Genomic DNA, 13072 nt, shown 5'->3' on the forward strand with positions numbered 1-13072 from the left:
CAGGTTGGCTATGTACTAACCATAGGTACTTTGAAACAGCATTTATTTTAAAGTACTCTATCAATTAAGTAAGATTAAACATACTAATGGCATTGCTCACCATATAATGCTGTCGTATTCATCTCTGTTGTTTCATATTTTCACTGACATAGTGTGGTATTCTCCATTCCTATCTGGAACCTGGAACACTCGAAGTGAAGAGTTGTTCCAGGGTTCCAGATATATCGGTTGGCTCAAGCTTGTAAGAGGTTTATTTCCTTTCTACCAATAAACCTATTTAACTACTGCAACCAGCTTCCTGTATCCTCATTTGAAGAGAATACTTCACTGGCGACGAGGATGGGATACGACTGAAGTAGCTACAAGCTTGAAGCCCTGCTTTCGCGCAGATCAAGATTACCGTTATCTACTTTTGACCGGCGTTTCTCTTCTCAGTATCACCGAAGTTCATCGTGACGATTCTCTGCTGATTGCCGAAAGTCCCGCTTTTCAACATTCAGCAGTGAGACTTTTATCCATTTATTAATGGTATTGTGGAACGTTGGATTAGAGTTCTAAAGGAAGGTTTGCAACTTGCCTTGTGTAATGGTAAAAACTGTTATGATGCTGTAAGCAAGTTGTTGTGGAATTATAGAAATACCCCTCGGAGTGACGGTGATTTATCACCTTTTGAGAAAATGCGTGGAAGGAAAGGATGTTGCAATTTAAATCAGCAGTGGATGAGGGATTTGCTTAGTTCTAAAAATAAAGTTGACAATTTCTCCATGCCAAGGAGACCTTATAGCTCTTGTAGGGCCTCCACTTGTAGGACTTCTGACAGTTCTTGTTCTCTACTTTTTAAAGTTAGTGATTGGGTTCGTGTTAAAAAAGGTAGGTTTGTTCGCTGTGGTGAGTCACGTTTTTCAAACCCTATGCAGGTGGTCAGGCTTGGTAAGCAGGTTGTGGAATTGACTGATGGGAATGTTTGGAGCCTTTCAAAAGTTGTGAGAGTTTCTAATGTTAATGGCTCCCAGTCTTCTCCTCTTTCAATTAACAAAGGTCAAGGTAAATCTGTTGATGTCAATTGGCGCAAGAAAAGTCAAGATCCTTCAAGTGCGGTTAGTGCCTGAGAATATTTGAGATCAAGAGCTAGACAGGCACCCTCACGGCACAATGATTTTGTTATGTATAAGTGATCTGTTATTTTTACTAAGAATGTTCAATGTTCTTTATCCATCTTCATATTGCGATTTTCTCGGAGACTTACGTTTCTTGTATATTATTATGGTTTAGACTTATGTTTGCATTATTGTTTTTTTCCTTATATAGTTGAGTGCTGTTTCACCCTTTCCTTAGAGCCTTATGTGTATTTTTCATTTTCTAGGAAGGGGGATGTGTGGTATTCTCCATTCCTATCTGGAACCTGGAACACTCGGAGTGAAGAGTTGTTCCAGGGTTCCAGATATATCGGTTGGCTCAAGCTTGTAAGAGGTTTATTTCCTTTCTCCCAATAAACCTATTTAACTACTGCAACCAGCTTCCTGTATCCTCATTTGAAGAGAATACTTCACATAGACAATGAGGTTGCTCAGTGGGTGTGGTCAGCAAGGTAGAGAATTGATTGTAACCTGGATGCCAACCTCTCTTGTATGAGAGGTTAATAAAATGATTATCGTTGAGGGTGGTGAGTGGTACCAGTAGCTCGTAATTAATTTCCAAGTAGCAATTCTGCTTGCTCTGTGTACTATATAAGTGTGCATTTATATTTTAAGAAATGTCGAATTGTTTTCACCCTCACCAAAAACTCCAACAGACTGTAATATGTCTTGTACCTAACAAAGACTTGCTTTGCTCATGCAGAATGTATTTTAGAAAATAAAGGATGTACCGCACAGAGGATCTGAAGCCTAAAAACATGCTCACCTTGATTTGAGACTCAAAAGTCTCTTTTGAGATTCATTCCTTGCTGAGAAGGAGTAATGTCCTGAAGCTCACTCGCGACTGACCCTCCGAGATTTGCGCGGCACAGCGAAAATATGAAAAAGCAAAAACCAAAGTCAGAAAGAATGACCATAAGAACTGCTTTTATGCTGTAAACAGACTAATTTTGCACATGATCATTTGTCAACTACTAAATTAAAACCAAATAAAAAAAATTGGATACAAAAGTATGGATTAACTAGGGTGGGTGATTCAGTTACAAATGGAATCAAAACCCGCAGAATTAGGAGGTACATCGAGAACTCTTATTTTCTACTGCCTTTGTTTAGCTATTTTTTTCCTAGCTAAGAACTTAATGAAACAGGGACAGAGAGGCAAACATGTCCTTGCTCGGCTGCATTTTGGATAGGTTTGTGCTCTGGAAATACCATTTACAAACATATACTGCTTGTTACTTATTTATCAAGTGTTGCTAGACTACGTATTGATTAGAGCATCTTTGCAGTCCATTATCACTGTTAATATTTAAAATGTTTGTCTTAATGTATTAATCTATTTATTAGGCACATTACGTGAAAAACGAACTACACAGTGAAATGGCGCATAGTATTTACCTAAGAGAACAACATGCATTTCTTTGGAAGTTCTGTGATACTTCATATCTCAGGAAACAGGTGAAGGGAAGAAAGAGGGAACAGGCTTGATAAAAGCACATGTTGTGGAGATAGGTCTTAAAGAGAACGTGAGTAATCACTGTGTTTTAGTTGTTTCCTGAAAGTGATGTGTTCTGACATTTGTTAGGAGTTCCGAGCTGGTGCTGCAAACACTGAGAAGAATCTGTGCTGGATGAACAAAAAGTTATTTTGAATTTTCGGACTTATATTCTCAGGTCAGTCAGGCCATGAAGATATATTTAGTCTCCCAAAATAGGAAGCAGAGTAGGGAGGACGGATTTGTCTTCTAGGGTTTATTTTTGCGAGTTGTATTTTTTATATATATACATACAGCCTGATTCATCATACTCCCGTTTTGCGAGCCCCTAATAGCGATTCATAGCGAATCGCTATTAAGGACTCGCAAAACGGGATTCATGTAGGAATATGCAAAAAAAATGCGATTCCTACTAATTCCTTATTTGCGATTAGCAAATTGCTAATCGCAAATAAGGAATAACTCCCCATTCATTCCTAAGGGCCAAAAGGCCCATAGGAATGAATGGGGAGTATTCCTTATTTGCGATTAGCAATTAGCTAATCGCAAATAAGATAGCAATTGAAAGGGTGCCAGGGGTGTCCAAAGGACACCCTGTAGCACCCCTTAAATGCTAATATGAACAGGGGTTGCGCACACACATGTCCAAAGGACATGTGTGTGTGCAACATGCAACTCAGAAAAATGCTTTTAAAAGCATTTTTCTGAGTTATCGCTATTTACCACGAGGTTTGACCTCGCGGTAAATAGCGGCCCGAAATTGCGTTTTCGCAATTTTTAAATGGATGATGAATTGCATTTAAGGAATCTCAAATAGAGATTCCTTAAATGTAATCCATCGCAAATTTGCGAAAACGCAATTACCGATTTTTGCATTTGGGATGATGAATCCCAAATGCAAAAATCTCACTGGCAAAGGACCAGATTCTCAGAATCTGGCCCTTTGCGAGCCGAATTCAGCTTCATGAATTAGGCTGATAGTGTCTTTGAAGCAGCTAGACCCTTAAAATATAGAACCACTGGCCGTGTGTAACCAATTAATTTATTTGCGAAAGTATCATGACTCTATAGTCCTTGTGATATTATAAACCAAATGGGAAGGAATCGATTTTCCAACTTCAGACTTGAATTTATTATACTTTATATAGAGTTGTCTTTTGGCAATTGCAATGGAATAGCTCCAAAATAAGAGAGAGTTTCCGACTTAATTCCTTCGAATTAAATCAAGTCCATTATACCTCCGCCCTGGGTTTTTTTGTTTTGATCAACACATGTGAATTTACACATTGCAGAACACCTTAATTCACACCATGAAATCAATCATTTTTGGCAGCTACATCCAACACCTACAACCCCACCTAAACGCCTTTAACCCTGTGCCTATAACGTAGAAGTTCAGCTTCAAATATCCCCCACCTCCAAAATTAGTTTGCAATCATAAGAAAAACACACGCCAAAATGACACATGAATCTCACGTTAAGTAAAGTCTGCACATATGCAGAGGCTCAGCTCTGTGCACGTGTTTGGTAACTAACTCCCTAAACAACAAATGTTACCTTCTCTCCATGCCCAGCCTTGATATCAACCAAAACTGGACCACCCCTGTGCCACATACATTGCCACGTGAACATGAATAAACAAAAGCAACAAATGGGAAGGGTGCCTAAACACAAGGGAGCGTGGGAGAAGGGCAGGGGGTGGGTGACAGACAACAGCAAGCGCTGGGTAGGTAAAAAAGAATGGAGGACGGATGTGGTGAGGGAAACACAGCGGCATGATGGAAAGTTCCTTTTGGACATTCCCTCAATAAGAGTGCATGTCCAAAAGTAACAAAAGAGTATCTGCAGGAACCTGTGGCCAGTGGACACTGGCCACAGTAAGCTGTACTTGGTCCTTGCTCCATGGCAGGGATGGAGGAGAGGAGGAAGCACAGACCAATAGGAAGCAAGGAAATGAGAGTGTCATGGGAGCCAACCAATAGTAAGTAAAGGTAAGTAATGAGAGAGCTCTGCCCCTTAAGGATTTTTTTTCTTTACAAGAGATTTAGCAAGCACAGTGCAAGTGCTGTGCAGCGAAACCTAAAAAGGCAGCAATAGGGACCCTGCCAATTATTGACAAATGTTGTTGTTAGACCGAGGGCCTGAATTTGATTGTGGTGGATGGATTACTCTTTCACAATGGGGATGGATATCACGTCCGCTGAAATATAAATCCCATAGGATATAATGCCCCGGTTACTTACCGGTAATCTTCATTACTCCGAGTATAGTCTTCCTCGCCACATGACTTACATAGTGAGCATCAGCTCCACGACAGAACCCTCCAAAGCAAAAAAAGCCTCCCACCCCCTCCCAACATGGCCGACCAGTCCCACCTGACCTCTATAAGAGGCGGGCCGGCCCAACCAACAGCCTGAACTACCAGCAAACAATGAAGCCGATAGCTAGACAGGGAGGGGGGGAGGGAATTCATGTGGCGAGGAAGACTATACTCGGAGTAATGAAGATTACCGGTAAGTAACCGGGGCATTACCTCCTCGTTAGTCTTCCTCGCCACATGACTTACATAGTGAGCAAATACCCAAGCCAACAAGGCTTCATTGACCACCATAAGAACAACACCACACGGTGATGCAGAGAAACCAACACAAGGTCGATTTAGAATAAATGAAACGAAAACAGGGATCACAGGAAACCTGGAATCAAGACATAAAGGAAAAGTAGGCCAACCAGGAGCCGCAGCACCTGCACCCAGAACGGCCCCAGCGAAGTCCCCAGGGACAGCACCCCCCAAGACAATGCGATAGCGTTCCATGAACAAGGTGGGGGACGACCACGTCGACGCCCGACAAATCTCCACAGAGGAGACACCCAAGAAGGGGGCCCAGGACACAGAGCCACTCCCCGAGGACCGACCCTGGACCCCCGCCGGACCCACCGAACCCAGCGAAGCATAGGAAAGGGAGATAGCCTGTGTAAGCCAGCGAACCAAGGCGGAAAGAGAGGGCTAGTGGCCCGAACGAACCGGACCAAAAGATACAAACAGGCCACCCCCCCCCCGGGAAAGGGAAGACGTGCGGTCAAGAGAAGCCAAAACAGCACGCCGGACAACCAGCCCGGACAAGAGAGGAACCTTGTCGGCCGGGAAAGGCGGTAAAGACACCACCCGAGCCCGGGACACCAGGGAAGGAACCCCGGGAAGGAAACGGGGGACATGCCGGAGGAACAACCTGTCCGGCAAAACCCGCAAGAAGGGAGGGGAGCGGAGGCACGACCCCCGCACGCCCATCCGCCCAGCCGACACCACTGCCACCAGGAAAAAACCACCTAAAAGGTGAGGAACCGCAAAGCCACCGAGGCCAGGGGCTCAAAGGGCGGACCCTGAAGAGCTCGTAGAACGAGAGAGAGAACCCAAGGGGGAGACAGGCAGAGCGTCCGAGGGCGACGGAGAAAACCAACTCCGGAGCCAAGCGAGCCACCAGGGAAACCAGCCCGTCGAACACCGGACTGCGGAAGGCCCGCAAGGCAGCCCACCGGGCCCAAGGAAAACCCCACAGCCAGGAAATCCAAGACCCGCAAGGGGTCCACGGAGGCGGGGCCAGCACCAAGCCGACCGCACCAACGCGAGAAGGGAGCCCAGTGCCAGGCACAGGAAGAGAAAGTGGAAGACCTGCGGGAGCCCAGCAGCCAAACCACAACCCCAGAAGAACAACCCCGAGCAAGCAGCGCCATCCGCTCAAGAATCAGGCCTGCAGATGGAGTCAGGCCAGCAGAAAGAGCCGGCTCAACACCGACTCCGGGAGCGGGGGACCCAACCACAGAACGGGAAGATCCGGGATCGGCCAGTAGGCCCGAACCGCCAGCTCGCAAAAGGAGAGGGTACCAGGGGCGGTGGACCCCGCCGGGAACCAAAAACAGGAACGCTTCCCGAATTTGCGTGTCAACCATGCGCAGGGGCCAAGCTAAACTTCTCTGTAACGTCCCAATATTAGTCCATGCGCTGCCAAAGCGAGCACCCAGGAGCACCCCGGCCCTGCCCAAGCGAATCCAGCAGAGGACCCGTGACATCAGAGGGCGCGGGGGAAACGCGTACAGCAGACCGAAAAGGTCAAGCGAAAGACAGGGCAACCACAAGGACCCGGGAGGAGAGAGTAGAACCTGGGCAGGAGGGCCGAGTCCCCCTCCGTGAACAGAGCCACCGGAGGCAGACCGAGTCGAGGCCCCAGGCGCCGAAACACCACCGGGGTCAGGGCGAGACCAGGCAACGAAGGCTAGATCCGACTCAGTCGATCCGCCCCCACCTAGTCGGACCCCGGGGGAAAGACAGCCCGAAGGGACAGGACCGGCGACACCAACACCACCCGGTCGACCGACCCGACCAAGACATGGGGACCCTGAAGCACCGGTGCAAAAGACGGCAGGCCAGGAGGACTGCCAGCAACCCCCGAAGCACGAGGAGTTGCGCGACTGCAGGAGATCCCAACGACCCCCAAACGCCCCTGCCAAAGGACGCCCCCCCCTGAATGAACCAGAGGGAAGTACCGGGACCAGGCACACGACCCCCGAAGGAGGACAAGCCCGAGACGGAAGCCGAAGGGACCACCGCACCTAGAGTAGGGAGCCGACGGAGGAGAGACACCGCCCGACGTGAAGCCTCACCCACGAAAAAGACGAGGCCGAGAGGTATCACACGTCCCGACAGGGAACACCAAGACCCACACCCGGCGAAGAAGATCCACCAGGCGGGCCAGGAGCACAGCTCCCACCCACGGGCCAGAAGGCAAGCCCAACGGAAGTACCCGCCACCGAGAGAGGGAACCCCCACTCGCAGGCCGGCCCCACAGGCCACCCCCTGGTCTCCGAAAAAACCTACAGGCGAGACAAAGGAAGGAGCAGGCCCCCCCCCGTCGAGAAGGTGGGGCCCCGCGGAAAGTCCGCAAGACCAGCAAGACCGGACACCGGCCAGCAAGTCCCGAAGAGCCCAAGAACCGGGACAGCCACGTCCCAAGATGGGACGCAACGGAGGCAACAGCCCCCCCCCCCAGGGGACCCCCTGGAGTGAGAGGGCCGAAAGCCAGGATCTAGGGGCGAAAAAGGGAGCGGCAGTACCAGTACGAGACCGGGAAGAGCCGAAACTCGGGCCCGGAAGCCAAACCCGAACGCACCCCGTGAAGACTGACTTCGGGTGGAAAGGCCGAAGGACCCCACCCCAGCAAGGGCAGGACGCCCACACCCACAGGCGGACGGGGAGTCCGAAGGAAGGCCGCGCCCGGGGGAGCGGGCCCCAAATGAAAGGACCGGAGACAGCCAGAGTAGGCCATTCGCCGAAAACGCCGTCACCGCCGACAAGGACGCCGCTAGACCAGACGGCCGAGCCAGCCTCACGGCCACCAGAGTGGGAAAGGTGACAAAGGCACAACGGACGCAGGCAGAGGAAGGGAGCCCGGAGACATGCGTAGAGAACGCACCCCGAGAAACCCCGGGAACCACCACCGCCGCCGGTGGAGGGACAACAAGCCATAACGCGGAACAAATCACGAACAATGCGTGTCATCCCAGCGCAGGGGCCATGCCAATCAGCTCTGTAGCGGAAATCGGAACAAGAATCACGCACTACACACCCCCAAGGCGCTCAAGGTGCAAGAACGCATGCCGTGGTGGAATCCCAGCACACCCTCCGAGGCGCCCACACCCGGACACCCCCAAGGAGGAGGCCAGGCATCCATAGAATCGTGGGGGCCGGTGTGGAGAATAAGCAAGCTATAGCCCAGAGACGCAGAGTGGGACTTCAAGAATGGAGCAGGCACCTAGGCGAGATTTTACTGGGCAGAGGAACATATTGGACCCCAAGACCCGCCGAGGCAGGGAACCGAATCCAGGTCCCGGGCCAGACCACAGTACCAGGGCCAGCCGCCCCTCACTGAGCCACACCACTCCACTACTACATCTCGCCTATGTAACGCCGAAGCGCCCACTGACGGCGACCGATGAGTAACCAGGACCCCCGCCACCAAGAGGCGACCAGAAGGCACAGGACCACAGAAGCCAAGAACACTCAGCCAACCTGACTGCCCAGGGCGTGCCAAGAACCGACCACCCAGTACAACCCCCCACCGGGGGAAACACGGGCCCCCAGGACGCTGGAACGGACCGGCATCAGTGGGAGCAGAACCCACGTTCGTCCGCCCAAACAGTGGCAGAAGTGACACCCAACGGCCGCGCCAGCAGGGGAACCCAGCCGTGCAGAATCATAGCCGCCCGAGGACGTCAACCAAGATGCAGAGGTGGTCGGAAGAAGAGCAAAAAAACAATCACCTACCGGGAGGCGACCCACCGGACCACAAGGGCGTCCAGCACAGCTCCGTGCCGCCAAGGAAAGGCAACCCGCAGCCAGTAGCGACCTCCCCTCGGTCCGGACCGTGTGTAGTCGAGGGGATGCAGCTCAGTGGCAGAGGCCCCGGGTTAAATCCCCGCATCAACAGGAGTCTCGGCCTTGCAACTCGGCATTTCCCCGAAGGCTAGCCCGCCAGCCTCCGAACCCAGGCCCGGGCGAGACCTCGGCCTCCGGGGCTGTAGCCCAAACACAGAGCCACCGGCCCATTGGACAAAACACAGGCCCAGGCGGAAACACAACCCCGCCCACAAGAGGCGGGACGCGCCCGGAGCCAACCCCAGCGCGGCAAGCAGCCGCGGGCCCCAGGGAAGCCAAAAATTTTTCGAACGCAGGCGGCAGCGACCAGCGCCGTCTGATAACCAGGCCAGGAGAGGCCGGACCCGGTCAGCGGAGCCGCCGAGGCGCAGAAAACCAAGGTAGGACCGCGTCCGCCCCCGCAGCCTTCAGACCGGCACGCGCCGTTTAAATGTGACAAGGCATGCACGCCGAGGCCCGGCCAGACACAGTGCAAGCCCCGCCGTATGAGCATCGCGCACTGACGCGCCCCACGCAAGGCCACAGGCATGTGACAGAGAACCGGGACACCCGGAGATCACAAATTCGCCTAATGTCATGGCGAGGAAAGAGAAGCATACCTGCTCACATGCCATGCGTACGCGGCAGGCAGGGGCGGCAGTGCACTAACAGCGCGATCCCACGCACCTGCGCACTGACAGCAACCGGAGCCCCAGCACACCCGGAGAACCTCCAGCGCCGGCCCCGAAGCCCACAACGGGCAAGGGCCCTTCAGTCACGACCGGGGGAGGCACGAGAATGCACCAACACCCCACACCCCCGGCCGCCCCCCCCCCCCCCTGTAAACCCCTGGCACGCTACAGCAGCACCTAACCGGCCCCACAGGACCGGGGGAAGGAAGAGGGGGGGGGATTCGTGGTTTAAAGGCACCAGGGACCGCTAGAGCAGGATCCTCAACCCAAAAACCCAAGGGCCAGCTAACGCCGGCCCATCTTACCTGTACAGCGCCTCTGGAGAGAATTGCGCAGAACAAAAAAAACAGGCTGTTGGTTGGGCCGGCCCGCCTCTTATAGAGGTCAGGTGGGACTGGTCGGCCATGTTGGGAGGGGGTGGGAGGCTTTTTTTGCTTTGGAGGGTTCTGTCGTGGAGCTGATGCTCACTATGTAAGTCATGTGGCGAGGAAGACTAACGAGGAGGTAATGGGATATTTTTCGGCGGACAGGATATCCATCACCGTTGTGACGGAGTAACCCGTCCACCAAGATCTAAATCAGGCCCAGATTTTGCTAAATATTTGGCTGAGCGCTTCATAACCAACTACAAAGTTGAATCGATTCAGAAAATATTTTCATTAAACTACAAGCAGGCTTTAGAGAGGTCAATGGGTCAGTCAAACAGGCGATCTGATTGCACATGATACATATTTAATACATCAAAGTTAAAAGACTACCATTATATTTGACATTTATAGGACTTATATCAGCATTCAATCTGGTGAACAGATGAGTCAAGCGTGCTGCAAAATAATGAATCTATTCTGATAGCATTGGTAGGACTACATTTTTAAACAATGGCATGAGCCCACTATTGCCTGCTAGGCTAATGTGTTGATAGATTTTGGATTCCCATAGAGGCCCATCTGGGCATGTGCAACCTTGATTTACCCAAAATATGTAATAAGAAAATGTCTACATTGCTCTTTGCTGATGATGCTGTGTTGCTGTCTCCGATAGGGATCTTCATGCACATATGGAGAGATAGATATGCCAATTATTGCAAGGAGAAAGATCTATCAGTGTCTCAAAAAACTAAATATTGATAACAGTCTTTTGTGAATTGCCTATATTTTGAATGTATTAATATTCATGGCAAAAATATGTTATACTAGATACAAATATAAACTATACATTTGGGATTCGAGCTGCTGGCTTTGCAATTGGTAAAGAGAGGTAGAAGAATGCAAACATCATCAGAAAAGGAAAGGAGTTCGACTATCTTACATGATAATACATATTTTGTTGTTTACATTGGTGGCCCTCTGGCACTGGTAGGAAGGCCCGATGTACAAAGCAAAAGCATGTTTTATATTAAAAAACCTTAAGTGAGCAGAAAGCCATTTGTTTCAGTGCAAATAACAGAATTGTTGTGTACTAAATGGATACAGCGAGTAAAAAATAGGTTTGCACATCACAGTGTTCACAATGAAACTCCTTCCAATTTTCAAGGAAGAGGGGAGTGAAAGTCCCCTACCCTGAATCACAAGAAGATGTATCGATGGTTTGTGACAGCTGCTGCCTGATGGCTCAACAGGTGAGATATCTATTTGTAAAGTGGAAGCTGTGCATGATGGGTAGCTTCCATGTTAAGAAGGGCAGCTCAGGGCATGGACACTTCTGTTGCAGGTACAGAAAAAATTACTGAACTGAAGTCTAACAAATATCGCAAAAAGTTAGCACTTTCCTCAGAAAGCATGCTTTTTGTGATTTAGTCTAAATTCGTATAGGCGTTTTAAATAAATGTGTGTTTAAAGAGGTGCTCTGGGTGGTCATGAAAGGATTTACAAAATAGGTGTATCTGGATGGTGCAGTGGTACTTAAAATTAACAAAAATAGGACTCTCTAATTGGCCAAGGAAGGTTCTGTCTCCCTTTTGGCCCTTTCTGTACTGAGGGACTGGTATCTGGCCTGTGGTACCGGACACATTAAGTGAACAGTGGTTCTGCCACCTAGCATGCTCTCAGAGAGTGAAAAAACATTTTATGTAATATCCCTCTATTAAGATGAGATTTTCATTTAACTAAGGAAACTCAATTCTGAATATGTTTAGGATTTTCATGACAAAATCATAAAAAATAAGCAAAGCAACAGGACATTTGTATACACACAGATATACAGTGTACAACTACACTAATTAACGAATATGAGATGTGAAGTGAAAACAAACAATGTGTTTACATATATATCACAACACAGTTAAGACATAACCAATACATATATATCAAAACAATACATTTAGACACAGGGTGAGATACATGAAAAGTGTGATTCAACACAACCAGGAATTAATCATTTCATTTAGTCCAGAGGAAGACCCCGAGTAAATGTTTTCCCAATCACACCAATTCCCAGGGGTCGAAACGTCGATGCATACTTACAAGTGTTATTGATCAACTAGACCAAGAGTGAATAAGAGGATTAATTCCTGGTTGTGTTGAATCACACTTTTCATGTATCTCACGCAGTGTCTAATTGTATCGTTTTTTATATATATGGAGTTATATCGCCATGTCGTATGCTCTCTTACAGAGGTTTCTTACCTCTTGAACACCAATTGCAATCTCCCCCATCTTCTCCCCTAGGGTCTGCAGTGTATCCATAAGCTTATCTGCTCCCTGGCCGGTTACTTTTATTCCACCGACCCTAAGCGTAAAAAAGCGAGACCATTGGTTTAACAATAATTGTAGGCTAGCGAATAATTCTCTGATAAAGGAGGTAAAATAGGGGTCCCAGTCTAGCATTAGAAACGCTAGGGAAACATACAAAAGTTTGATTAAGGAGGCCAGGTTCGAATGGGAGGCCGCAAGGTGGGAAAATATTAAGGCAGCCTTGGATGCTCGAGACTATAGGTCTTTCTGGAATCTTGTGAGAGTTGGGTCGGCTGAAGGGACGTCTGCCATCACCCCTAACCTTAGTGAAGAGGTTTGGTTGGGTCACTTCAAGCCCCTCTATTCACTTAGTGATCCTGAACTCCGAGTAGAGTCTCTAACCCAAATAACTTCTTTGGTTCCAGTGCTCCCAGAGGCCTTGGGCCTTGCTTGTCTTCCCTGCACCCTCCACGAAGTGCAGGTGGCCCTCAGTAGTTTGAAACTTGGGAAAGCCCCGGGCCTTGATAGGATCCCTGGCGACCTTTTTCGAAGTGAACAAAAGGTTTGGGCTCCATACATCTGGGTCTATTTTATTGCCATCCTACAGGGCCTCGAGATACCCCCCACCTGACTGGGAGCTGAAATAATCCCCATCCACAAAAAAGCTT

At 49.3% G+C, this 13072-nt stretch overlaps 1 non-coding gene across 1 annotated transcript; it reads right to left on the minus strand.

Moving 5' to 3' along the window:
• Positions 1–6540: 6540 nt before the first annotated feature.
• LOC147724203 (U6 spliceosomal RNA) lies at positions 6541–6647 on the minus strand. The gene has a single exon (XR_015295369.1). It is a non-coding gene; the product is annotated as a U6 spliceosomal RNA (small nuclear RNA).
• Positions 6648–13072: the final 6425 nt, after the last annotated feature.

This window comes from Lissotriton vulgaris, chromosome 4_1 (genome assembly GCF_964263255.1).
Source record: "Lissotriton vulgaris chromosome 4_1, aLisVul1.2, whole genome shotgun sequence".
In the NCBI taxonomy this organism is placed as follows: Eukaryota; Metazoa; Chordata; class Amphibia; order Caudata; family Salamandridae; genus Lissotriton; species Lissotriton vulgaris.